Below are 24825 nucleotides of genomic sequence, written 5' to 3'. Positions count from 1 at the left end.
AAGATTTGAATAGAAATAAGCGATTTTTAGTAAAGATCCAGAGATGGCACCTGTATTTCCCGTCTCGGAACAGACTTAACGAAGCCCTTTTTTATGTACGTCTGCCTCCCCGGATGGCCCCCATCCCCCGAAAAGACAGGGAGTGAGTTTCTAGTGCCCAGTTTTCCCCCGTGACAAGCACCATGCCACGGTGCACGTGGCAACAGCATTTTAAATTAGCTGGCTGCATATGATAGTCAAGTTGACATCTGAAACGCTGCTGGAATGGACAATTTAAGGACTGGATGATGAATATAATCCATAAGGCACCAATGAATGCATTTAATTAATGAATCAAATCAATTCATGTAGACTGTCATGGGCTGAACCGTGTCCCCCCCCACCCAAATGTATGTGTCGGAAGTCTGAACTTCCCCAGTATCTCGCAAGGTGACTGTATTTGGAGACAGGACGTTTAAGGAGGTAATGAAGGTAAAATCTGGTCAAATGGGTGGGGTCCCAATCTAGTGTGACTGGTGTCCTTATAAGAGGCGATCAGGACACACAGTCTGGAAAGGAAGCCCACATGAGCACAGAGGGAGAAGACGGGCGTCTCCAAGCCGAAGAGCGAGACCTCAGGAGGAACCAGTCTTGCTGACATCTTGATCTTGGACTCCCGGCCTCCGGAGCTGTGAGACATATATTTCTGCTGTTTAAGCCACTCAGTCTGTGCTACTCCGTTATGGCCGCCCTCACAGACAAGTACAGATACTAAGGGCAGAGCTATGACCTTGCACACGGTCACTGTGGGAAAGACCCAAAAGGGTGAACGTGAAGTGGCAGAAAGAGTGCTAAGGACAGGAATCGGGAGCCCACGGAGCCACTTCTGGCTCGAGCCTGATCTCTTTCTTGATCAAGCCCAGTTTTACTTCACGTCTGCTTCCTCCTTTCTTCTTTTTAATGTTTGTTTATTTACTTTTGAGAGAGAGAGAGAGACAGAGACAGAGAGACAGCAGGGAAGGGGCAGAGAAAGAAGGAGACACAGAATCCCAAGAAGGCTTAGTGCTGTCAGCGCAGAGCCCAGCACGGGGCTCGAACTCACGAACTGCGAGATCATGACCTGAGCCGCAATCAAGTTGGACGCTTGACGGACTGAGCCACCCAGACGTGCCTCTCTGCTCCTTTTAAGATACAAGGGTAGATCTCAGGAGAACCCAGTTTCAGATGCTACTATGTAGTGAACTAGGTGCTGTTTTCTCGGATATGACAGAAACGACAGTGAAGTGTGTGTTTTTCCTTCACTACGTTCAGCCACGAAAGGCTGGAGCCTTCCCAGCTGCTTCTTGAACCTTTCTCCCAGCATCAGCCAACATCGCTCCAACCAGAAGATCCTCTTTCGGCAAGCGTCCGAGCCCAGAGGGGATCCCCGTGCGACTCAGCTCTGCTGGGCCACCCCAGCACCCGGGGGACATCAATTTGGAGGCAGTAGGTTGAAGTCACGTGAAGAAGTGACAAGAACGAGCAGAAAAACGTCTCCGCACCTTGTGTGAATGTTAGCGTGTGCCAGCCAGAAAAGACGCGCTTATTCTGAGCAAAGACCTTAATGAGCCCTACAAACAGAAATTACTACAATGGGACAATAGGTACCTTAATTCATTCTTTTCTCCAGCAATCTTAGCACTAACGATTACAAAATCTTCCACAGCAGCACGGCTAAGACAAAGACACAATCACACACCCACGGTACAATCTCTGTAGAGACACACACTGGACTGTCTGTCCAGCAGCATTTGTTTTTCTAGAAACTGCCTATCCACACAGGTGGGAACAGTCCTGTTCATACTACATGACCCAAACCCCAGATACACTGTGGACTGTTGGTTGTGGTTTGGGGTTGGTTTTGTTTTGTAGCACAAAGGTCCAGCCCCCACCCTCCCCTAAAATCCATGAGAGCCTCCCGGGTCCTTGGCCAAAGCCCCATTTCTCTGAAGCTGCCTCTGATGAGTTTCCCTTACTGGCCATAAAAAGAGTTCAAATTAGTAAAACCATACTTCAAAGACCAACAGAAAAGCAGTAACTTAAAAAAAAAATAACAAAAACCTAAGGAAGTGTTTTTAAGGTTTATCAATGTCGCTTGCTTAGAGCCTTTGCAACCCCCTAGTAGAAAGGATCATTGAACAGGAAAAACTCCTGACCATTTATTCGACGTTACAAAGTTTAGGATGAGGATACATCCCGAGGGTGTGGCTGCCACGTTTTTCCCGCCACGTAAGCCCTGATCACTGACAGGATCACGGAGCTGAACGGGGCTTAGAACTCTTGCCTACCAAGGCAATTGCCTCCTCCCAACTGTGGGCTTCTCCTCACGAGGTGCTCTCTCTTTAATTCTTTCAACCAGCATCTGGGGACCCCTGTATTTTGTGACCCTCTTGCTGGGGGTCAGAAGCAAACAGGAGCTGAACGGGGCTTAGAACTCTTGCCTACCAAGGCAATTGCCTCCTCCCAACTGTGGGCTTCTCCTCACGAGGTGCTCTCTCTTTAATTCTTTCAACCAGCATCTGGGGACCCCTGTATTTTGTGACCCTCTTGCTGGGGGTCAGAAGCAAACAGGAGAAAAAGCCATATATGCCCTCAAGGAGAGTTCTTCCTAATGAAGGACACAAGTCATTGCTGCGAGGCCAATTGATAGAACCAGTCATGCCATCCAACAACACAGTTCACCTGCAGATAAAGAAACTTAAAGGTCTAAGTGGGTAGATGACAGTGTGGGCCAAACGTATGGACAAACTCATGGTGAAGTAGTTTAGTAGGGTGATCAACAGGGGATTCGTTGGGGAACAGCTAACAGAAGTGATCACATCAAAGCAAAGGATGACATCGGAGCATAAAGGTGCAGAGAACCTAGTCCTGGGTACCAATCTAGAACCTTCCTTACCATAGCACTTCACGTTCATCTGTAAGTCCGCACTTGAGAGCATTCTGACATTCGAGGCATGCATTATTAAAAATGAGCTTCCTGGGTAGTAAACTAACATTTGAACAGTTCACGAAACCACAAACACTAGACTACGGAGGAAAGAGATAATGACACTTGTCGCAAGATATCAAGAAGACACGGCAATAAAAGGAATCTGTTCACAGAGAGAATGATTCTAAATACAAAATGGTCAGATTGATACTTAGAAGTGTGGCTATTAATAGAAATAATATTAGAGAGGTTTCATTATGTAAATGGCTTATATGGCTGCCAGAAATGTACCGGGTAGTAATTTGCATTTTTTTTTTTTTTTTTGCTGTAACAGAAATTTCAAGGATTTCTTTCGCTGAATTATGAGGGACCCTTTCGCCGGTATGCCACAGCTTGTGTAACCGCAGTAAAAAAGACCACCTGTGCTCTTAGTTGCCCTTAGATAATAATACATGCTCTTAGAAACGAATAATAATTAGGTAGTTTTTTGTGCCAGGCACTGTGCTGACTGCTCTATGGGCAGCAATCCTATGAGGCACAATGATTCTCCCCATTGTACCTTTCAAAGAGAGGAGGCTTGCAGCAACCTGTCCAGAGTGTCGCAATTAGCAAGTGATGGATGTTGGATCTGAACTTTGTCTCTCTGACCCCAAGCCCGTGACTCCCCCCACTGCCATGGACAGCAATGGTCCAAGATCTGGCAGCGTCGTGAGCATAGTGTTTCATACAGAGACCTTCGAGGTAGAAATAGGCTAGAAAGGTGGGCACTTCCGATCACCCCTGGTCACAAATCTCAGTGTCTGCTCCCACTCAACAGCACCCATATTTGCCACCTGAGACCCCTGGATATTGGTGCCGCATTCTGGGCAGCTCCTGCTATGGCACAGACCACAGGTGTCACAGGTCCAAAGCTAAATCCTCCCAGTTCCCCCCCAACCCCCCCGCCGCCCGCTCCACACAGGCCCCGGAGCTACATGCTTCTCCCCACCACCTCTCGTTGAGATCCTTGGCTTCATGATCCCCATTTCTGCGGACTCTCCCTTCTTCATTTCTCAGTCATTCAACTCAGTGACCTGAAATCCCAAGGTGATGGTAAAACGCTCATCTTAGCCACAAAACTTCATTAGAAGGGCTAATCAATAACAGTTTTGTTTCAGATACATCTATTTACCGCCCCCCCCCGTACACACCCTTTGAGAAATTTTGCAATTTGCCATAAAATAACTAAAAATCGAGCATCAGAAGGAAAGAGGAAGGGAAGTTCAAAAATAGCCAGTTCATGCTTGAAAATCGAGTGTGAGTTTAACGACAGGCACGGCTGGTTTAGAATCCTCGCTCTCTTACTCTTCTTAGCCTTTGTCTTGCATCGTCTGTAAATCAAAAGCAACAGTGTTCATCTCCTGGGTGTGATGAGGTTTAACTGGGAGGTCATAAGCAATGCTCCTAACGGGGGGTCCGGCACAAGGTAAAGTTCCTTTCTCTTCTACCCTTTGGTCGACGAGGAGGGGACTATGGGCCCTGCCTCCCCACGTAACCGCCTGCCACTGGCCCGTGTTCCACAGGCTGGAGACACTCTTCCTGGGGCAGCGAGAGAGGCACCGAGTCAGTCTCGTCACCTCTTAGGGGTGACACTGCAAAGTCTGCTCATCCGTCGAAACCTCCCCACAGAGCCGTAAATGAGGAGCTCCTGTGGCAATACGCACGAGAGCCTGATAAATTAAGATAGGAGGTAAGCACGAGGTAACTCTAGTATTTCCTGGAGACTGGTGGGCAGAAGGGAGACAGGAAGTCCTTGCTCTCCAGAGTTCTGATCTGAATGCCTAGAGGCAAGAGTCTTGTCAACGACCCGGAACCACGGAACCACGGAGCCACTGAACTTTCTCAGGGTCATGCTACCAAGCAGAGCAAGACTCCATAATGAAGCCCAGGGATGAGGGGTGGAGAGGCGGCAAGGGTCCCGCGGGTGGAGGGGGCCCTCACTGCTGCTGCATCCACAGAGCTCCAAAAGGCAGGAGGGGCTTTAAGGAAAAAGACAAAAAACTAGAGTTGCCATGTCAACACTAGAGTTTCACAAACAGCGACCTGGACAGAAACTAGAAAATGTAAAATTGCTCAACAGTCTAACAATCTGAAGGTCAAAGAAAAGCGCGTTTTTCAAAAAGTGGGAAACAGATGAGGAATGTAAATACATTAAGTACTCATGTTTATTCTTTATTTTATTTTTATGATTTTTATTTTTTTAATAAAACGTACCGTCAAGTTGGCTAACATACGGTGTATATACTGGGTGCTCTGGGTTTTGGGGGTAGATTCCCGTGGTTCCTCGCTTACCTACAACCCCCAGTGCTCATCCCAACAAGTGCCCTCCTCAGTGCCCATCACCCTTTCTCCCCCTCCCCTGCCCCTCCCCCATCAACTCTTAGTTTGTTCTCTGTATTTTAGAGTCTCTTATGGTTTGCCTGAATCTCTCATTGATATATAATCATCTTATAAAGAAACTTTCAAGAGGCACGTATAACCCGCTAACTTGACTACTTCATAAGATTTTCTCGTTTGACAGATTCCGAGATCTAAGGCACGGCCATAAGTCTTTTCCAAACAAGGAGGACTACAGATAAAGTAATTAGTCAATTAATTAATTCGACACACAAACCAGCCATTGACAAGCCTGGAGAAATCCCTCCCCACGTTGTCTTTGTTTCTTTTCAAGGTTTGGAGGGGAAAACCGTTGAAACAAACATGACCAACTACCCACACAATTCTTCATTTTAATGTTTTCTCCCCAAGCACCCACAAATCCAGGTCACCTCAGTTTGCTTCCAGTTCTGGCCCAAGTTCAAATCTCTTACCTGAAGCCCACCACCTGGAGCCCTGGAGGAGCCACCACTGCCTATGTGTGTTCACCAACAAGATGTTGCTACACACCCCTCCCCGAGAGGCACCTGCCACGCTCAGTGTGTAATGTGGCTTCCGGGGCAAGGCAGACGTGTCCGAAAAGACAAACATCCCAAGCTGCCCGTGGCAGGGAGGGGGGTTAGAGCAAATATGTCGAGCAACTTCAAGTGACTATAGACCTAAGACCTGAAGCTAATTAATGGAAATCCGAGCAAAGACGGTGACAGCTCAAGGCAGGAGTGTGAGGCTCGTGTCATTTGGTAAAGAGAACCCAAGAAGAAATCTCCTAAGGGCAGGACATTAACACCTGCACCTTACTTCCTTTGCAGACTTACACGTTTCTGTTAGAAACACGTCTCTACACTCCAGAGGGATTTTATAAGGTGTTGACCTGCTACTAATTACAGCAATGCCTACACCACAGCTAACAAAACAGCTCCTCGCTCGTTTGATTCTGATCACACGCAGGGATGTTCTTCCCTCCAACTGAACGGACCTGTTTGCCGTCTGCCTTCTTTACCTTCCATCCTCACAGGCAATCACCTCTAGCTTGAAATGCCCTTTTGCCTTCACATCACACGATCATGACACTTCCCTTCCTACAAAACACCGTTGAAACCACTCTCTCATTTAATCCCATCTAAACTAACCCGGACTCGTTCTGGCATCCGCGCCAGACTTGGCACTTCGCACTAACAAAGATTGCCCTTAGTGGAAAAGTTAATCCTGCACACGTCACTACACCTGTCACTCGGCCCAAGTCACTTCTCCTTCCTGGGCCTCAGTTCTGTCATCCGTAGAGCGTAGATAATAATGATCCCCAATCTCTTAGAGTTGTGAGAATCAGACGTTTGTTTTTCATCGCTGTGTTATGTTTGCAGACACGCACATTTAGTGCGTATAAAGTGCTTCTTCGCCCGGTACGTGGGTACACAGTAAGCACTCAGAAAATGTCTAATGCTTGCATTCGCATGCTATTATTACTGTCTTGTGCTTACAGCCGCACTGGTCCGATAAACTCTCGGGAGAAGGAACTATTCTCACACGCTGCCCAGAAATTGAGGATGTGACCAAGTTCACTGTTAACTAAACAACAACATAGCAACCTGGCAAGGACTCCCGGCTCTTCACATTCAACCTACTCTGCTGACTACAAAAGTGCACCCGCACGTTGTGAGCGCAGACGAAAACACACACAATCGTGCCTGATTCTCGAAGCGGGACAGTTCGCAAAGAATTTCAGCGGGGCTTCGGCATGAGGAAGGTAATCTCCCAAGGCCCATGAGCACCTCCAGAAGCATCCTGAAGGGACAAATGAAGGCGAGGTGAGAATGTGAGGGGTGAGGAGGCAAGGAGGCCAGCACAGCCTCAACCGCAAAGCCTCCTGCACTAAGAGAAAGGTGAAGAGCACAGGCCACGCAAAGGGAAACAGGGCTCCTTGGGAGATGTGGTGCAAGTCACTTGCCCAGGGCTCAACCCTAACCTCAAGCAGCGCTCAGTTCCTCCAGTAAAAGTCGCTTGCCCATGGACACAGATGCACATCTGAATTTACACCAGGGCTGTTTCTCCCTTGCGTGCCAGACCCCCATTTACATACCTGCCCCCTTCCACCTGTTGTGTGTCTATTCTTACCCTTCTCGTTTCCCATGTAAATCTGATGTCGCTTAATCCTCAGACACGGAATGGCACTGGTGAAGGGAACCTCCGAGGATGATCCAGGCTACTGCCCTCCTCTCGCAGAGGAGGGAACTGTTCCAGAAAGGTTAGTAACTTTCCAAAGGTCACAAAATTTGTGGTATGGCAAAAACTGAAACCTAGATGGTGACCACGCCCTCTTCCCGAAGCAAGCGCGTTTCTAACTCTACATCATTCCATCTGCTTCCTTCTCCCCCTTCTGGGCCCTCTACTGTGCCTAAGTCACCTAGATAAGTTTCGTTGTCAAACAGGCCATTGGAACAGGCCTCCTTTTTCAGGTAGGACAAAATATATTTGGCTATTTTGTGCTCTGTGGTCACTCTGCTCCGCATCATGCATGGGGACCTTCTGTCTGCACCGACTGTCATTCACCCTTAACGGTCTATGACATCACACCTCCTTACGATATTTGACTCAGAAAAGATTTAAATGGTTCATGAGTATCATTAATTAATTTAAAACCATTTTAGAGGCAAATACTTTATTCTTCTCTTTAAAAAAAAAAATGGGCTCTGTTTAATTGGAGTCACTTCTTCCCAGGTCACAGCAGTGCTATTTCAGTAGGAAAGGTCATCATAGCTTGAACACCAGGTACATTTAAAACAAATAATCCAAACCAAATTAGCTTTTATGCCTAACAATAGACTGGGAATCATAAAACAACTCTTTGGGAGAGGAGGAAAGAAATTAATTTTCTGCACTAGGAATCAACAGCTGTTTGTCAAATCAAAGTCACCCGTAACAAGTGACTCCTTAGCAAGGAAAATTATTTACCTTCAAATAACCATGTCAAGCTAGGGGGGAAAAAAAACGTTTCACAAAATAGCCACTAAATTCCTTCTTCTTTACATGGCACAGGGAGAAGGTCAGAAGCTATGCAGTTCTACTGTACTATATTCCTAAGAAACTCTGATATCCCGTCCACGGCTCCAGGCAGACAGCAAGTTGGGGGAAGGGAGATTCCCAGGAATATGTGAATCATAACTGTTAGTCATCGCTTCGGGAAATTTAGGACATAATCACTATCAGTTAAACATATTATTTATTTGCTAAATGTCCAAGATACAAATTTCCTTGGAAACAACTGGTATGATACCAGAGGCTCTACATAGACCGTTAATGTTCCTGTTTTGTGAGCTGGCACATTTGGGGGGAATTTCACAAATAACATGAAGGAGAAGTGAATTTATGTAATTACCATATGGACAGGCATGGTTTCTACATATGCTTAATCAGGGGCGGATCCAATGTGTGGGGTCTGAAGCTTATAAAGTTAGGCAAGCAACGGGAGAGAGTATTGGTGGGGTGAGTATCTTTAAGAAAGAGTTCACAAAAATTACCAACCTAGAATTCAACCCCAGGCCCTAGGAAGGGCCTGTGCGGGCTGAAGCGTCGCTAGCTCTGAGACAAGTGTGGCTGGTCCGTGACACAATCAGGCGCAGGCACACATCACGAGGGTGGGGCCACTGCCAATGGCCAACATCTACCCAATTCCCTATAGTCCTCTGACACTATACTGAATTACCTATGTGCACATTTTTGCTGAGCTCAAGTAGGTAAACAGAAAGGTTTGCATATGATGGTTTAGATGAGCTATTAAACGAATCTCAGTATGTGGCTTTACTACCTTGTCAGGAAAACCTCCTGTCCCACAGTAATTTCTTAAGCACCGATGCCTCATCTGTGGAAACCCATCGAAGGGTTCCTAAGAGAGTGTCTCAGGTCAGCATCGCAGTGCAACTAACCTCAGCGGTTCTACTTCAGTGTGGCCGAGGTGGGGAAGGACAGCGTGGAGCGGTCCAGCACAGCGCCCCTGAACTGAATGGCCTTAGGTCTGGGTTCAGTCAGAGCCGGGGAAAGGGCCTTCTGCAACATGACGTTCTGCCTCGCCCCACACCAGGTCTCCAGTGCAGGGAGAGCACCCCAGTACCTCTTAATTACGGCCAGACAAAATGAGAAGGGAGAGGACTCTCTGAGCACCTCAACACTGAATCAATCCATGGAACCTTTCACGAGAAGAAAAAGATGTACCTTGACAGAAGATTCGAGCATCACAGGCTTCTGGGATCTGAAGCACATTTCTACCTTAGCACAGCAGAAAGTCATCACTGTTCCCTTAACTTTCAGGAAGCAGATTAGACCTTTCTGGGCTTTCTTGCTGAAGGCTCTTGGAGCCCCAGGGTGCCAGGGAAGTGTGGCTTAGCCCAGGAGCAGCAATCCCCAGAATAGGAAACTGAAAATAACACATTCGCTCTGACACGCCAACCCACTACTTTTAATTGCGGCTCATTAAAGATGTAAATAGAAGAAGACTTATGTTCACCTCTACTACAATTTCACCGCTGCAGTAAAGTTACAACGCTTCTGTTTCTATGCAGAAAGGAACACTTCTGCTTTGTGCAACATCTCCGCAAGCAGAGGGCTGTGATTCACCCGTTTTCCAACGGCAGTCATCACGTGTTTCGGCTGGCTGTTGGACAGAGGCAAGGAGACGGGAGTGATTGACTTAAAAAGCAGCGAAAAGAAGAAGAAAAGACAAGTCAGTCTACAGATGGTGGCTGGCAAATTCCGAATTCTTCCTAGGAGGCATTACAGACACGCAAGCCTGCCTGTCGAAATTCTGCAGAGAATTCAGGCTGAAGAGGGGCAACACCCGAGTAAGGGAGAATCAATTCCAACGAGGAATGCCTCTGAGGCATCTAATTTTTGTTTTACCAACGTTATTTTCTCCCACTGCGCGTGAAAAATTTTTCTACGTCTTCTGTTTACTCCTACTCCTCGTTTTCAACTGAGGTATGATCAGCATACAATGTCGTATCCATTTCAGGTGTATGACATGTTGATTCGACGGTTCTATACATCACTCAGGGCTCACCATGACGAGTGCGGTCACCATCTGCCACCACACAACGCGATTACGATAGTACTGGCTACATCCCCTATGCTGCACGCACTTTTCAATCTCTGTGACTTACTTATTTTATAACTGAAAGCTTGTTGCTTACTCATATTCTTATAGGACCTAGCTTCCTATATTAGAATGAGAATTATATCTTAATGATAATTATGAATCCAATAAGGCATTAAAAGTGAATGCATGAGACAAGTTTATTTGAAACGCTGTTAAGAATAAATTAAGGGCCAGACACAAAAAGACACATATTGTGTAATTCCAGGTGTATGTGGGAGCTAAGATAGGCAAACTTGTCAAGGTAGAAAGTAAAGTGGAGGTGACTAGGAGCTGAGGAGAGAAAGGAATGGGGAGTTGGTGTTTAATAGGCTCAGTCAGTTAAGCATCCGACTTCGGCCGAGGCCATGATCTTGCGGTTCATGGGTTCGAGCCCCGCGTCTGGCTCTGTGCTGACAGCTCAGAGCCTGAAGCCTGTTTCAGATTCTGTGTGTGTGTGTGTGTGTGTGTGTGTGTGTGTGTGTGTGTGTCTGCCCCTCCCCTGCTCTCACTCTTTCTCCATCTCAAAAATAAACATTAAAAAAATTTTTTTAAGCAATTAAAAATATATAATTAAAAATCAAATTAAGGACACTTTGAAAGTGGGGTGTTAGGGTGGCTAGGTCTCTGAGACAGAGTACCGTTAGCTCGCTGCCTCTCCCAAGTGGATGAAGGCATTGCCAGGCAATCCCCATGGGGATGCTCACCAGGAAAACAGAGAAAACCCTGTCCATTCCTGCAAAGTGGGCACAGCAGCAGGTGAGCTAACTCCTGATCTTTGGTACCAGTATTAGGCGTCAAGTGTTTACAAGTCCTGATTCAAACGCATTAAGCACATCTGATGTTTTGGAGAATCTTACTGAAGATTAATTTCATGGAGCAGATAACCACTCCAAACCTTGTCAAGCTGGGTTTTGGATTTGGGCTGCATTTACATAATGTGTGCCTGTAGGTTCACGGACCATGACCTTTGATTGTTGGACTTAAACTTCCCCTTTCAGTAAATGTCACTGCAAATTCCCGGCAGCATTTGAAAGCACATGCTGTCTGCCTGTTGCTAAGTGTTTTCTAGTATAATAAATTTGGTGCCAATCAAATGGAAGAAGCAAAGTGCTTCCCTTAAATATCCAGGGTGCTTGCAATGTACTCACCCCCAGACTCTGTTTTACTGTGAAGGGTGACTTCACTCTGCGTGGTACCCAACACGGGATGCCGGGCTCTTCCAAGTGGATAATTTGATGGGCTCCTAGAAATGGCCACCTGCCAGCCACATCATTTAGAAGGATACTGGTCCTGAAGAAGCTGAAAATAATTTCTTTCCCATCAACTTCTACCAAGTAGATTAGGTCCTTGTGGGCTTTCGTTTCTCTGAAATCAACAGAGTGCTACCAAAGTGGCCTTAAACCAGTGGCGGTGGGGGGGGGGGAAGCGTCAAGCGGATTGGAAATCAGAAGTGGTTTGACAGGCAGGAGTGAAGACAGAGTACAGGCAAGGGGATCAGGGCGTCCAGGATTCAAATCCCAGCTGTGGTTCCTGCAAGCTGTGTGACCGTCTTCAGCACCAATAACTCCTCCACCATGATAACGTATAATTTAAATGTAAAAGTCATACTCATTATCTTTAAGATATTTTGTGAGGATCAGAGGAGAAGAAACACATACGGGCACAAAGGAAATAGTTTATTAACTCTCTCTTCTTAGCTTTCCTCTTTAAAAGGGAAAATGTACCAGAAGCGCCTCCAAAGTTTTGTTGAGGAAGCTTTTTTTTTTTTTTAATTTTTTTTTTCAACGTTTATTTATTTTTGGGACAGAGAGAGACAGAGCATGAACGGGGGAGGGGCAGAGAGAGAGGGAGACACAGAATCGGAAACAGGCTCCAGGCTCTGAGCCATCGGCCCAGAGCCCGACGCGGGGCTCGAACTCACGGACCGCGAGATCGTGACCTGGCTGAAGTCGGACGCTTAACCGACTGCGCCACCCAGGCGCCCCGAGGAAGCTTTTATTTTTTTAAATTTTTTTTTTTTCAACGTTTATTTATTTTTGGGACAGAGAGAGACAGAGCATGAACGGGGGAGGGGCAGAGAGAGAGGGAGACACAGAATCGGAAACAGGCTCCAGGCTCTGAGCCATCAGCCCAGAGCCCGACGCGGGGCTCGAACTCACGGACCGCGAGATCGTGACCTGGCTGAAGTCGGACGCTTAACCGACTGCGCCACCCAGGCGCCCCCCGAGGAAGCTTTTAAAATAGACTCTGGGGCACCTGGGTGGCTCAGCTGGTTAAGCGGTCGACTTCGACTCAGGTCGTGATCTCGAGGTTCGGGAGTTGGAGCCCCTCGTCGGACTCTGCTGACAGTCCAGAGCCTGGAGCCTGCTTGGGATTCCTGTGTCTCCCTCTCTCTCTGCCCTTCCCCGGTTGGTGTTCTGTCTCTCAAAAAAATGAATAACGGTAAAAAACAAATAAATAAAATAGACTCCACCAGTGTTTATGGGGTCTCCACCACGCTGAAGGTCAGCGACACTCCTTGAGGGAACATGCGGCGGTGTGAGACCTGTCTTTAACTACAGGGAACTTCGAGGCTATCAGAGCAGGTGAGTAAATCGGTGCCAAGTCTGATCATGACCTTCTCCTGTTCCACAACCTTCAATGAATGGCTCTCCACCACTTAAGATCAAATTCCAACCCTGAGTATGGGGTTAAACCCACTGTTTTCACCTGTAAAATGGGGCTGTGTTGCAGGGAGTTGTAAAGCACACTCACAGAATCTGCTGTAAGGCAGCTGCTCCATTAAGAGTTCACACTAATCATTATTATTACCGTCTTTATTCAAGCAGCCCCGCTCCTCCCCAATCTCTCATCGTTCTCTCTCACCCACCTCACACGGGGCCCGAGCCGGTCCACGACGTGCCCTCTTCCTTCTCCTCGCTTTCGTTCCTCACCCTCCTACCATTCGGGATCCTAGCCATATTTCAAAGTCTAGCTCCAAACCCCTCCGCCACGTCCTCACCACTTTATAGCTGGACCAGCCGTCTCACCCCTTTGCGTTCCCACAGCGTTTTCTCACCCTCCCGGACCGCTCTCTGTCACACGCTGCGCCTCCCCTAACAGAGCAAAGACGCATGAATTCAGTTGGGAGGAAGGCACCAAGAACAAAGGCTGGAAAATTTTTATTACAAACTGAGTAACAGTCTAACTGGATACCATGAAAGTAATAGGACCATAACGGCTAACGTTTTGTGCGTGCGTGTGTGTGTGTGTGTGTGTGTATTTAATGGAAGTGTAGTTGACGTACATTGATATACCAGTTTCAGATACACATATTTCCTGGTGCATCTTCTAAACAGCCAAATGGTCAGGCTTTTAAATGAATACAAAGCAGGCATCTGGGCAGCTCAGTCGCTTAAACATCCGACCTTGGCTCAGGTCACTATCTCATGGTTCGTGAGTTCGAGCCCCAAGTTGGGCTCTCTGCTGTCGGCAAGGAGCCCACTTCAGATCCTCTGTCTCCCTCTCTCTCTGTCCCTCCCCTGCTCCCCCCCCCTCAAAAATAAAGAGACATTAAAAACATAAAATAAAAACAAATGAATGCAAGGCTCAGAACAGAAAAATAACAAATTCAGCAAAGGTTCTTCACTGTGCAGAACAGACAAAGATCAACTTCTAGGAGATGCTGCGAAGTGATACGGTATTTAAGGTTTTGTTAGTCGGTCAATCAGCACATGTTGTTGGCTGATCAATTTCTAAATTTGTTCTTCCAACAGTAGTTCAACGTTTGTCATAATTTCATGGGCAAGCAAACTGAAGGTCAGGTAGGAATATCACGCAGAAAAAGTGGCAAATCTTAAACTGAAATTCTCTATCCCGACTTACTGACGCTAACCAAAACATTAATAGGAAAAATATATATGGCATGTATAATATATATTATAAAACAATATACACTATTAAACAGCCTTCCCCTAATGTCAAAATATTGTTTAAAAAGATGGGTAACATGCCTCGCACATTGATCTCCATTAAATACCATTCTGAATTCCTTGCTCACAAGTGCAAATGATGATTTTTTTTAGTGGCATTTTTAACATGTGATATTAAAAAAACCTCCTCCTCCCTTTGCAAAGGAACTTTTGAGGATGCCAAATTAATTTTGGAGATGACTTTTCATTTTGTTTCAGCCAAGATATTTTTTTCTCCTTTGCAATTTTAACCAAACAGAATTCTTAGAAACGAAAAAATAGTAACAAGTATATTTCTAGAGTAGAATAGCCTTTCAGAATTGAAAATGTTATATCAATCCTTTAATGTTACCCAGTCTTGGCTTTTTCAATCCCCTTCAGGAAAAAATACCACATATTCATATTATGTTGCCAATACTGGATGTGTCATTTCTGTGGATTTCTGATTTGGCCGATATGATTTTTTCATGACATAGAACAGTAAAAAGCAATTTCTAGTAACTTCACAAATATGGCTCCTGAGGAGCTGAAGTGATTCTACCTGATGTTAGAATTTTCAAATACCAAAGATTCACTCTACTGGTTTACTTAAAATGGTATGATGCTGAGTCCGGTGACTTTCATAAAAATCGTTTAACCTAAAACATCAACTTTTTATAATTTTAACAACACCATAATTAGCACTGAGATGTCTGAAACATTTTAAATCTTACTTGAAGGATTACTTGTCTATTTTTTTTTTTTAGTAGGTTTCACACCCTGCACGGAGACCAACCCGGAGCTTGACCTCACGACCCCAAGACCCGAGCTGAGATCAAGAGTCAGACTTCATCAGCCACCCAGGCACCCCCTACTTGTATACTTCTAAATGAGTTGTCTCTTTTTACCTTTGGTAAATATTTATTAAGCCATACTGTGCACAGGAATGGATTCACTACTTAGAATACAAGGTTTAAAATAGACCAATCTCCACCCTTGTGGGTCATCCACAGAGATGGCTGAAAAATCAAAGAACTGCCATCCATAGAGCTCACATAGGAAGAGAGGACATTGCCATCAGGCATCAGTGAATGATGTTCACTGGGTAGAGAAACAGAATTTCAGGCAGAAGAATCAACATGAAAAAGTCATGGCTGCTAAAGCACGCAGTATATTTAGAAAGGCAAGAAGTGTCATGTGGGGAGATGGGAGGGAGGGACGAGATTTCGATGGTGACTTGGTAATGAATTCCCAGGGATCTTGAATGTCATGCAGTTAAGTCACCATTTTATCTTGTAGGGAAAGGGAAGCTAACAAAATCCTTCAAATCTTTCCTTTTACTTCATCATATTCATTCATTGCGATGGAAAACACCAGAGGAGTATTATTTCTAAAGAAAAGTACCAACCGCTCTAATCCTACAAACATCTTAATTTTTGCTTTCCTTACTTCCAGGCTTTGTTGACAGGCACAGGCACACATTTCATCATGATTTTGTAATCAATGCGAATCGATGCGTAATCGATCATAAACACAAGTTTGAAGTCTGAGTTCGATCCTTAACATGAAAGGATCCATACTTGCGCAGGCCGTCAAGGGTTTTTAGGAATGAGAGTGATTCAACCAGACCCTTATCTTTGGGAAGGAAAGTCTCAAAACAGTAGGATGAATGGAATACAGGAAGAAAGACCTAAGGCAAATGTAGTCTCTGGGCAGTGCCTGCAGCGGTCGGGCAAGGGATGGTAACGACAGCAACAGAACAAGAGCAGAGGAATGGAGAAGAGTGGGAAGACTGTGAAGTAATAAGCAAGAGGTAAAACTCTAGCAGGTGGTCAAGGGCCGAAGCGTTGGAAGAGGAGATGGTGTCCAGCATCAATGACTGGCTGGTCGCTGATCCTGTTTCTTTAAACAAGGAACCCATAAAGGGAGACGGGGCAGAGACAGGAGCGGGTGTAGACTCAAGTTGGAGGTACCTATGACACCCAACCAGAACCATCTGGGAGGAAGTTGGAAGCCAATGGTCTTAAACTCCAGGGAGGAAGAGAGAGCAACGTTAGTCATTAGAGTGGAATGGATAATGAAGCCACGATGTGATGATGCCTTCAGGGAAAGCATGTGCAGTAAGGAACTCTGATGAGTTTCTTTTCAGTTTTCACGCCAACCGTGTGCAAATGTGGCAGTTTAATCCTAATTTCTTTTGATGCACCGCAAACACCTCCTTTCAAAGCTTTCAAACTGTCACCAAGGAAGGGTACCTTCCAAGTTAATCACCATCTGTTTTGATGATGCCTATTATAAGGCAATTCACTGCATTTCCTGAACTGGTGTGGTTTCACTCAGTTACACAAAACCACATCGCTTCTCTGAAGGACTGGTACAATGAGCCCATGATAGTTATCAGCAAGAAGAGAGGGTTATAACACATCACCCGGAAGGCATGCTTAGTACTGCTTTACAGAGAACATCAGCTTGGGTGCATGACGGCTGTCTAACTTCTCTAGGCTAGAAAGCCTTTAAAGAGCTTTCCAGTGATGGTCTTCAGGGAGGGTACTGGACTGACTGTTCCCTATTTATATCTGCCTTGCAAAAGCAGCGCCGATGATTTAGGAAGCCATTTGGAAAATCTGCAGTTCTCGAGAATGCCTCGTGGTAAACAACACAAGTGATGTAGTCAAACGTTCTTTTAGAACCAGCGCTCCTCTTTCCCAACCACGGATGACTACTCATCAGGAAAAATTCCACGCACTGTTAAGGACCTCCAAAATAGCAATGCCTTTGGTAGTTCACTAAAATTGCATGCCTTATAATTTCTTTAATTTTGCCCCTCGTCATGCCTCCACTTTAAAACCTTTAATGAAGTCTCAAGACACTGATGTCAACACCTGTATGTTTCTCTCCCGTGACCGACGGCCTGTGCACCTGGCTCCTGCATCACAGAGGCAGGCTTCACCCCCCACTGAACCGGAAGAGGCTACAGAGAGGACATCTAGGCAGATTTCGACCAAGCACGTGAGCCAAAGCCTCTTTTGCTCTCAGCATTGCTTCGGAAACCTGGGCTCTCTTTTCTCCCCTTAGCTGAAAATGAGGAAAAAACCCCATTCCCAACCCATTCTGTTATACCTTCTTGCTCTCCAAACCCCCCATCAGCAAAATTATTCGGACACGTGGGAGAAGACGCTTCCTGTCACTGCGCCTGAATGTGCCTTGCAACACAAACGTAATTCAAGACTGGCACAACTTCTCTTAAGTAACACTGTGTGTGACTAAGCAAGAGTGAAAACATACAAAAAGTTGCAAAAAAAAAAAAAAAAGGTTTGGGGCACCTGGGTGGCTCAGTCGGTTGAGCGTCCGACTCTTGATCTCGGCTCAGGTCACGATCTCACGGTTTGTGAGTTCAAGCCTCACGTCGGGCTCTGCGCTGACAGCGTGGAGCCTTCTTAGGATTCTTCTCTCCCTCCCTCTCTACACCCCCTCTCAAAATAAGTAAATAAACCTTAAAACATATTAGAGAAAATGTTTAAAAAAATGTTTAATGGTAGTGGTTGTGTTAAATTTTTTTTAATGTTTTATTTATTTTTGAGATAGAGAGAGACAACATGAGCAGGGAATGGGCAGAGACAGAGGGAGACACAGAATCCGAAGCAGGCTCCAGGCTCCGAGCTGTCAGCACAGAGCCTGATGTGGGGCTCGAACTCGTCAATTGCGAGATCATGACCTGAGACGAAGTCGGACGCTCAACCCACTGAGCCACCCAGGCGCTCCCGTAGTTGTGTTCACAGCTGGTACGTTTCCCGATTAGCCCACTGGTTCCCGTACAGGCTGGCTGGGCTTCCAAGAGCTCTTTGGTTGGGTTTCTGTCAGATCTCGTCCCAGGGCCGGACCCACCAGCAAGGGCATCAGGAGTTGCACTAGAAGCCAATCTCCTCTACCAGGCTCGCCCTTGCTGGAGCAAGCGGAGAAGGGAAGGAGGGGGCCCGTGTCACCACGCGGTCTGTTGTCATCAGATTCAAATTCTGAATCTGCTGCTGGCACCGGGGCTGCTTTGATGTCTGTCCACTGCAGCTTAACTTTATTGCTTTCAGCAATGGGATCGCTCTCCTGCCACCAAAGTGGACAACCTCCGAGCCCTAACAGCTGAAAGAAAGAGCATTCAAAACATACTGCCAAGGGCAGCAGGCGTGGCCTTGGGATCCGAGGATAAAGCAATCAAGGTCAGCCCAGCGCTGCTCCCACCTCAGCTCTGTCTCCTGCCCTGACACTCCGGTCCCTGTCCCCAGAGTTGACGTTACTGCTGGGCTGCACGTGGGCAGGGGCTGCTCCATGAATAGGGACAGGCAGGGTCACGGCGTGAAGAGGAGATATAAAAAGAAGGCTTCCGGAAGAGCCTCCGACCTAGGGGACTACACATTTAGCCAAAACGAGGTTTCTAAGGGTTCAGAGAATATGCAGACTTCACATCCCAAAAAGGCTAGGGCGACTGAAGAGCAAGTGCAACCATCACAGCAGGATGCTGTTTAGATCAGCAAGCAAATATGTCCTGGGTATCTGTGATGCGCTCAGATCTAGACCCTATGCCGCGCGTGAGGAGGTAGGTACAGGGGAGGATGAAGAGGTAAGCTCAGGCAGTTTTCACAAACCTCTGTGCGCTCAAGAGTTGTCTGCGGTGAGTTTCTCGGGCTCGACATCCCCAGAAATTCTGACTCATCGAGCCTGGTGTTGCTGAATCTGCTGCTTTGTATGCCCAGGTGATTCTGCTGCAGGAGGTCCTGGGGCTAGACCACCTTTGAGGAACTGTGGGCTCGGATGTGATCCCTGCCCTCCAGCAGCCTGCAACCCAGATGGGGTGGCAGCAAACACCCACAAAGCAATAGGTAGCCATACATATTTTTTTTTTTTTTATGGTGCAAGTTCTAAATGTTATAGGAGCTCATAGAGGCCAGAGCATTCTGGGAAGGCTTTGTGAATGTGAGCCGGGCTCAGTGGTCAGGCAGGACCTGGAGAGAAAGAGACAGCCCCAGGCAGTCGTCTTAAACAAACTTCCCGACTCAGTGTGACACGGGGACCGTGGCACACAGTATTAGTGAAGAGAAAGACAGGAGTTAGAAGGCGGCCACCAAGCAGGTAAATAGGCTTTATACGTTGAGTGCAGGGAGGAGACTGTCACCAGGAGAAAGAATCATAACACTGGCGTTTCCAGATAACACTGTGTTCACATTTTCATCCCACCGCATTCATGTGGTTTCCTGCACTTCGTAATTTAACATTTGTCAGAGGGGGGAAAAATGCTGTTATGAAACCCAAATAATGCACCACTCTGAGGCAGACAGCAGGCTGCTAACAAGAGTGATATGTGAGCATCATTTAAAGTGTCATTCAGAGCTCTGTTCTGAACAGGGATGTTCAGTAAGAAAGAAAAATAATCAATCCTGTTCAACATAAGACAAAGTTTGGGGCTTCGTGGCATTCAGAGACTGGCAGATAACCCGTAAGATAGTGACAGCCAACAGAGAAGGAAGAGGGAGATCCACGACAGAAAAATAAAGGACGATATTACATCATACTATACCGTATTATATCACATTGCATTACATTCATATAACAACGTGCCACGTTGTCTTTAATGCCGCAAGACATTACTAACCACAGACACCGCAAGGCCTCTCTGACCAAAGGGTTGGTTCGCAAGATCGTAGGGAGAAGGAGGGAGAAGGGCCCCCCCTCCACCAAGTGCCTGGCCCCTCTTCTCCACACTGGCCCGTCCAGCGAGCACCACCCCTGCCAAAGATCACTTGCCAAGGGTTCACAACTGATTTGGCTGAGCGAGAACCCAAGGGTCTAATTATTGCATTAATTTCACTAGAGTCAGCTGCGGGATTTTAGAGCCGCAAGAGACCATGAAGGCGTGCACTGGCATTTTTACAGGTGACTCATTCCGCGAGGACGAGTAAGTTGTCCAAGGTCACCAAGAGAGATGTGCAGAAGTAGCTTCCGTGTGAGGACCGTGCCCAAGAAGTACAACCAACGAGGCTGATCAACCTTCCTTGGAAAAACGACAATATTTTTGTGTCTCGTTGGGAACTTATCTGTCCTTTGCTAACAGTTTGGAGCATTTGAATTCTGCCTCCAGACCAAGGCTGTCATTCAGGGCTCCACGTACGGTTTTTAAAAGGTGCTCAGTAATTATTTACTGAGCAAGACGGAAACTCCCAACACTTCTCACCTTGCCCATCCCGATACTCCACTACGGGGTAACAAATCTGCCTTCAGAGTGAATCGAGGGTCTCGGGTGTGCTTAATTCCTTATGCTCTCAGCTAAAAGGAATGTCTGGAAGGTGTAGTCTGTTGGTTGTTTGTGTGTACAGTTGTTGGTTTGTTTGTTTGTTCCGGTCTTCTCTAACCACAAATGCATTGTCCTCAGATCCCACTACTCTGCAAATTTCAGAAACACACTGAGTAAATTTAGTTGCTCTCTGGGCTTTTCATCAACAGTCTCTCAAACATCCTGTCGCTTGGGTTGTGGAGGAACAGCCATGCCCTTAAAAAAAAATGTCCTGAGCCACCAAATAAACGATAGTTGATGACATCTAAAGCTAACGAATGCCAAGTCCTTTGGAAGACTTACCCACAACCATTCGTGTTTCAAGACCATTCATACAGGCTGAAGTCCACTCTTTCTTCCTCATGGCCTGGGGAAGCAGTGCATCAGAGGCCTCAGAATAAACTCGTTCATTTTGCTCCAGTATGCTACAGGAAAAGAAAATAAAACAAGTCAGAATGAAAAATGCCACTTCAAGCAGTTAGTTGATATTCAGGGGGAAATCCCTGACCTCTCTCAGATGTATTCTTTATAACCTCAAACAAGCATGTTCATGATCAGAACGAAGCTATCACACGACTGATCTATCTATGGTACCCTGAATACTAGAGGTGGGAAGGGAGAAGGGGAAAGAAAACGGAACACCTGTCGGATAGGTACCGTATTTTGAAAGCTGGGATATAAACCACCAGCAATGTGCTTACAGAATTTCAAGTTTACTAACTGAAATAAATATATAAAGAAGGATTCCTTACGTTTAATAATTAGAGATAACTGATGGGCAGTTATCAAGGATACAAAGGGGAGAAAGTTTCGTGTCAAATCAAAAGTCATCTGATTCTGCCCATTAAAGACTCAGACTCACTGAGCCAACATTAACATCTTTAAACACAGGGCGGTTAGGACTGAACAACAACAACAAAAAAGAGACAGGGTCAGAAAGAGGAAACTTTCTATTTTGCACCGGAAACAGGTAATTTAATCGATGGGTGTTCATGCCGAGTCTCGATACAACTTGATCAAGAACTGCCCCCCGCCCAAGCTGGAAAACGGCATTTACTTTACACGCTAAATATGAAACGAATGGTTAAAATGCGCATGCCTCTCTACCCCTCCTCAGAGGTGCCAACAAAGCATACACATGAGAACCGTGTGTGACAAGATGGCTTTGGAGAGTCCTCTTCTGCCTTGTGACTTATAACAGTCACCTGTCACGGGGTTTTGTTCGAGCTCTTCCCATGCTCTAACAAGTCCCCCCCACTGCTGGTTTTTTTTTTTGACATTGACCATTTGAGCCTGGAAACGGCCTTCCAAAACCGTCTGCAGCCTTTTCTAGCCCTTTAGGAGCTCTTCCTCATCTGTTTTGCAAACATACAGCGAGACCACCATCCGGTTCTCTCACCAGGATGACTGCAACCCACTTGTGACTCCGAACTCCACGTGTGTGCAAAGGTCCTGCGGCCACTGCCAGGTCACTATCCGATGACCCAGCTGTAAGAGAGCGGATATATACTTTCCTGTCTCACAAGGTGACTGCGTGAATTACCGATTCCTTGAGAGCCTTCTGAAGCCATCGCTTGATAAAATACTCAACGTGTTCGAAAAGACCTTTTGGGGGGAGGGGGTTGTGTCTTGTCTGTGGTTAAGTTCGTGTAGGCACTCAGAACTTTTGAGGAGGAAGAGAAAGCTGCTCTGGGGTAATGCTTAAACGAGCGAGTTGAGTTGAAGCCCATTATATTTTCAGTCTAGTTGGAAGAGTGGCTGCCTGAAAATGGCAAAGTCTTTTTTATTTTCTTGATGCTATCAATACCCACCGAAAGTGGGGCTGTCACGATTTTTATTAGCCTCTAGAGCAGCTTTTTCATGCAATGTAACTCAGCTCCCACTCAAATGTGTAACAGCAACATACTGCTAACAAATCAACACAAGCCAGGAAGTTCAGAGCACGACAAACTGTCTTTAGCTTACCGTTTGGGTAAAAACAGAATTTGAAAGGGAAGAGGAGGATTTAGGCAAGCCCACTGCGAGTTATTGGTATCAATCCTCTTTTGCTAAAAATAAATTACTGCCTTTCTTTCGTTTGTTACCCGCTCTCCAGCTCGGTGGTTTCGACCTGGAGGGGTCTCTGTCGTCGAGTTCAAGATTCTTCCGCAAAGGAAGCTGCCGGCCCAGGGAGGCTGAGAGCACACAGCAGGTTCATCTGCGCCTTGACCAGACTCTGGGTGGAATCACTCGTGCCCACTGCTCACTGACTGCCACGTATGGTGTTGGTTCAAAGTTTACCAGAAGCCCTCTTTCTCTCTCTTTCTCTGTGCTATTTCTGCCTAAAGAAAGACATTGGCTTCTGGATTCTATCTTGGCACCAGGTGGTAGTAAAATCATCCAGGAGAGAAAGCACGGCTCCCTCATTAGCTCAGAGCCCTTCCTTGGCTGCCAGAGCCAAGGGGCAAGTCCACACGGGGCAAGTCACACGTCTTGTGGAGGAGGAAAAAAAAGGGAGGGACGGGGACGGATCTCGGTGACACGATTTCCCACTCTTATCTCTGTAGATGTGAAGGAGTTGAAGCAATTCGTTTTGTGATTTCTAGTCGACCCTCAATGACACACCGTGCACCAGGTATGAGACCGTTTTTGTCAAAAGGAAACCACTGAACATTCTATCCACTTCCTTTCAAGCGAGAATTTCAACATACTTCCATCTTCCAGCAAACTCTTCAGCAGGGCCGCTAATGCCAATAACCAACAAAACACCGCAAAACAACCAACCAACAAAACAGTTTAATCTCCTTTGCATACCCATTCTTGTTCGCCAGTGGAAGCTATAAACAGAGATAAGACCAAAAGTCTAGACAGAAGAAAAGAACACCAGGGGACTACAGCATTCACAGATACGCCTGCATGCTGAAAGTTACCTGGATAAACAAGGATCTCAATCCAGATGATATCCTTACAGGGTCTGAAATTCGATAAGCATTTTTGTGATAATTTTCTCAACAGCTCTAAGCAGCGACAGCAAAGTATATCAACACGTGTCAGAAACAGTGGCCTAAAAGCAATGAGGATTTTTTTTTTTCCCTTTCTTTTCATCTGAGTTTTGCAGCTAACTGGATTTTTCTTTTTCTTTTTTTTTTCTTTTTTTTTTCAACGTTTATTTATTTTTGGGACAGAGAGAGACAGAGCATGAACGGGGGAGGGGCAGAGAGAGAGGGAGACACAGAATCGGAAACAGGCTCCAGGCTCTGAGCCATCAGCCCAGAGCCCGACGCGGGGCTCGAACTCCCGGACCGCGAGATCGTGACCTGGCTGAAGTCGGTCGCTTAACCGACTGCGCCACCCAGGCGCCCCTAACTGGATTTTTCAATTTAAGTCACAATCTCCCAGGTAGAATTAGTTCCTTATCTCTCATATAAAGGGACACAAGTAACTGTTCTCCATAATTAATTCCCAACTAGAATTCAAGTTGTTTTTGCATGTATTTGAGTATCCCACATCAAATGAAATCTCTAAATTGTATCTTATAGGACCTGTTAGGAATATCACTATTCTAAAATTCAACAATTAGACTGCATGGGGAAAAAAACTACCAGGTTCGTGGTGGAATACCATGCCAGTGGGGAATGGGTGTTCTGTTCAATATATAGTGACAGGAAAATTAGCTCATTTTTGGAAAGAGTCAGATCCCCATCTTACATGATTCAGAAAATAGATTCCAGATAAATTAAGCAATTAAACATACAAATACGTGCTTTCACAGACATATGTATATGGGTATTTATTATACAAACATCATTTTATACAATTAAATACAGGAAAATAATTTTATAATCACAAGAGGCCTTGTAGGCCATTGCATAGACTTTCGCTTTTTACTCCAGGTGACAGGAGAAGACACTAGAGAATTGTGAATGAGTAGTCTAATGATCTTCCTTATGTTTAAGGGATCATTCTGTCTGCTGTGAAGAACAGGCCCTAAGGGGACAATGCTGAAGACAGGGAGCCCAGGTAGGTTACTGCGAAAATTCAGGTGAGACACCCAACACGTGGACTGGGGGAGGAGGTAGTGAGAACTGGTGAGATCCTGGATATATTTTGA

At 46.0% G+C, this 24825-nt stretch overlaps 1 protein-coding gene across 6 annotated transcripts in view; it reads right to left on the bottom strand.

Moving 5' to 3' along the window:
* ATXN1 (ataxin 1) overlaps window positions 1–24825 on the bottom strand; it is a 417826-nt gene that overhangs the window by 287613 nt on the left and 105388 nt on the right. For all 6 annotated transcript variants that reach the window (XM_043590763.1, XM_043590764.1, XM_043590761.1 and 3 more), the window contains one exon: window positions 21039–21160. The gene's annotated coding sequence lies outside the window, so the exon portion shown is untranslated. The remainder of the gene's footprint in view (window positions 1–21038; window positions 21161–24825) is intronic.

The sequence above is a fragment of the Prionailurus bengalensis genome, chromosome B2, assembly GCF_016509475.1.
Source record: "Prionailurus bengalensis isolate Pbe53 chromosome B2, Fcat_Pben_1.1_paternal_pri, whole genome shotgun sequence".
Lineage (NCBI taxonomy): Eukaryota > Metazoa > Chordata > Mammalia > Carnivora > Felidae > Prionailurus > Prionailurus bengalensis.
The sequence above is the reverse complement of the archived record's forward strand: the minus strand, read 5'-3'. Positions and strand labels throughout refer to the sequence as shown.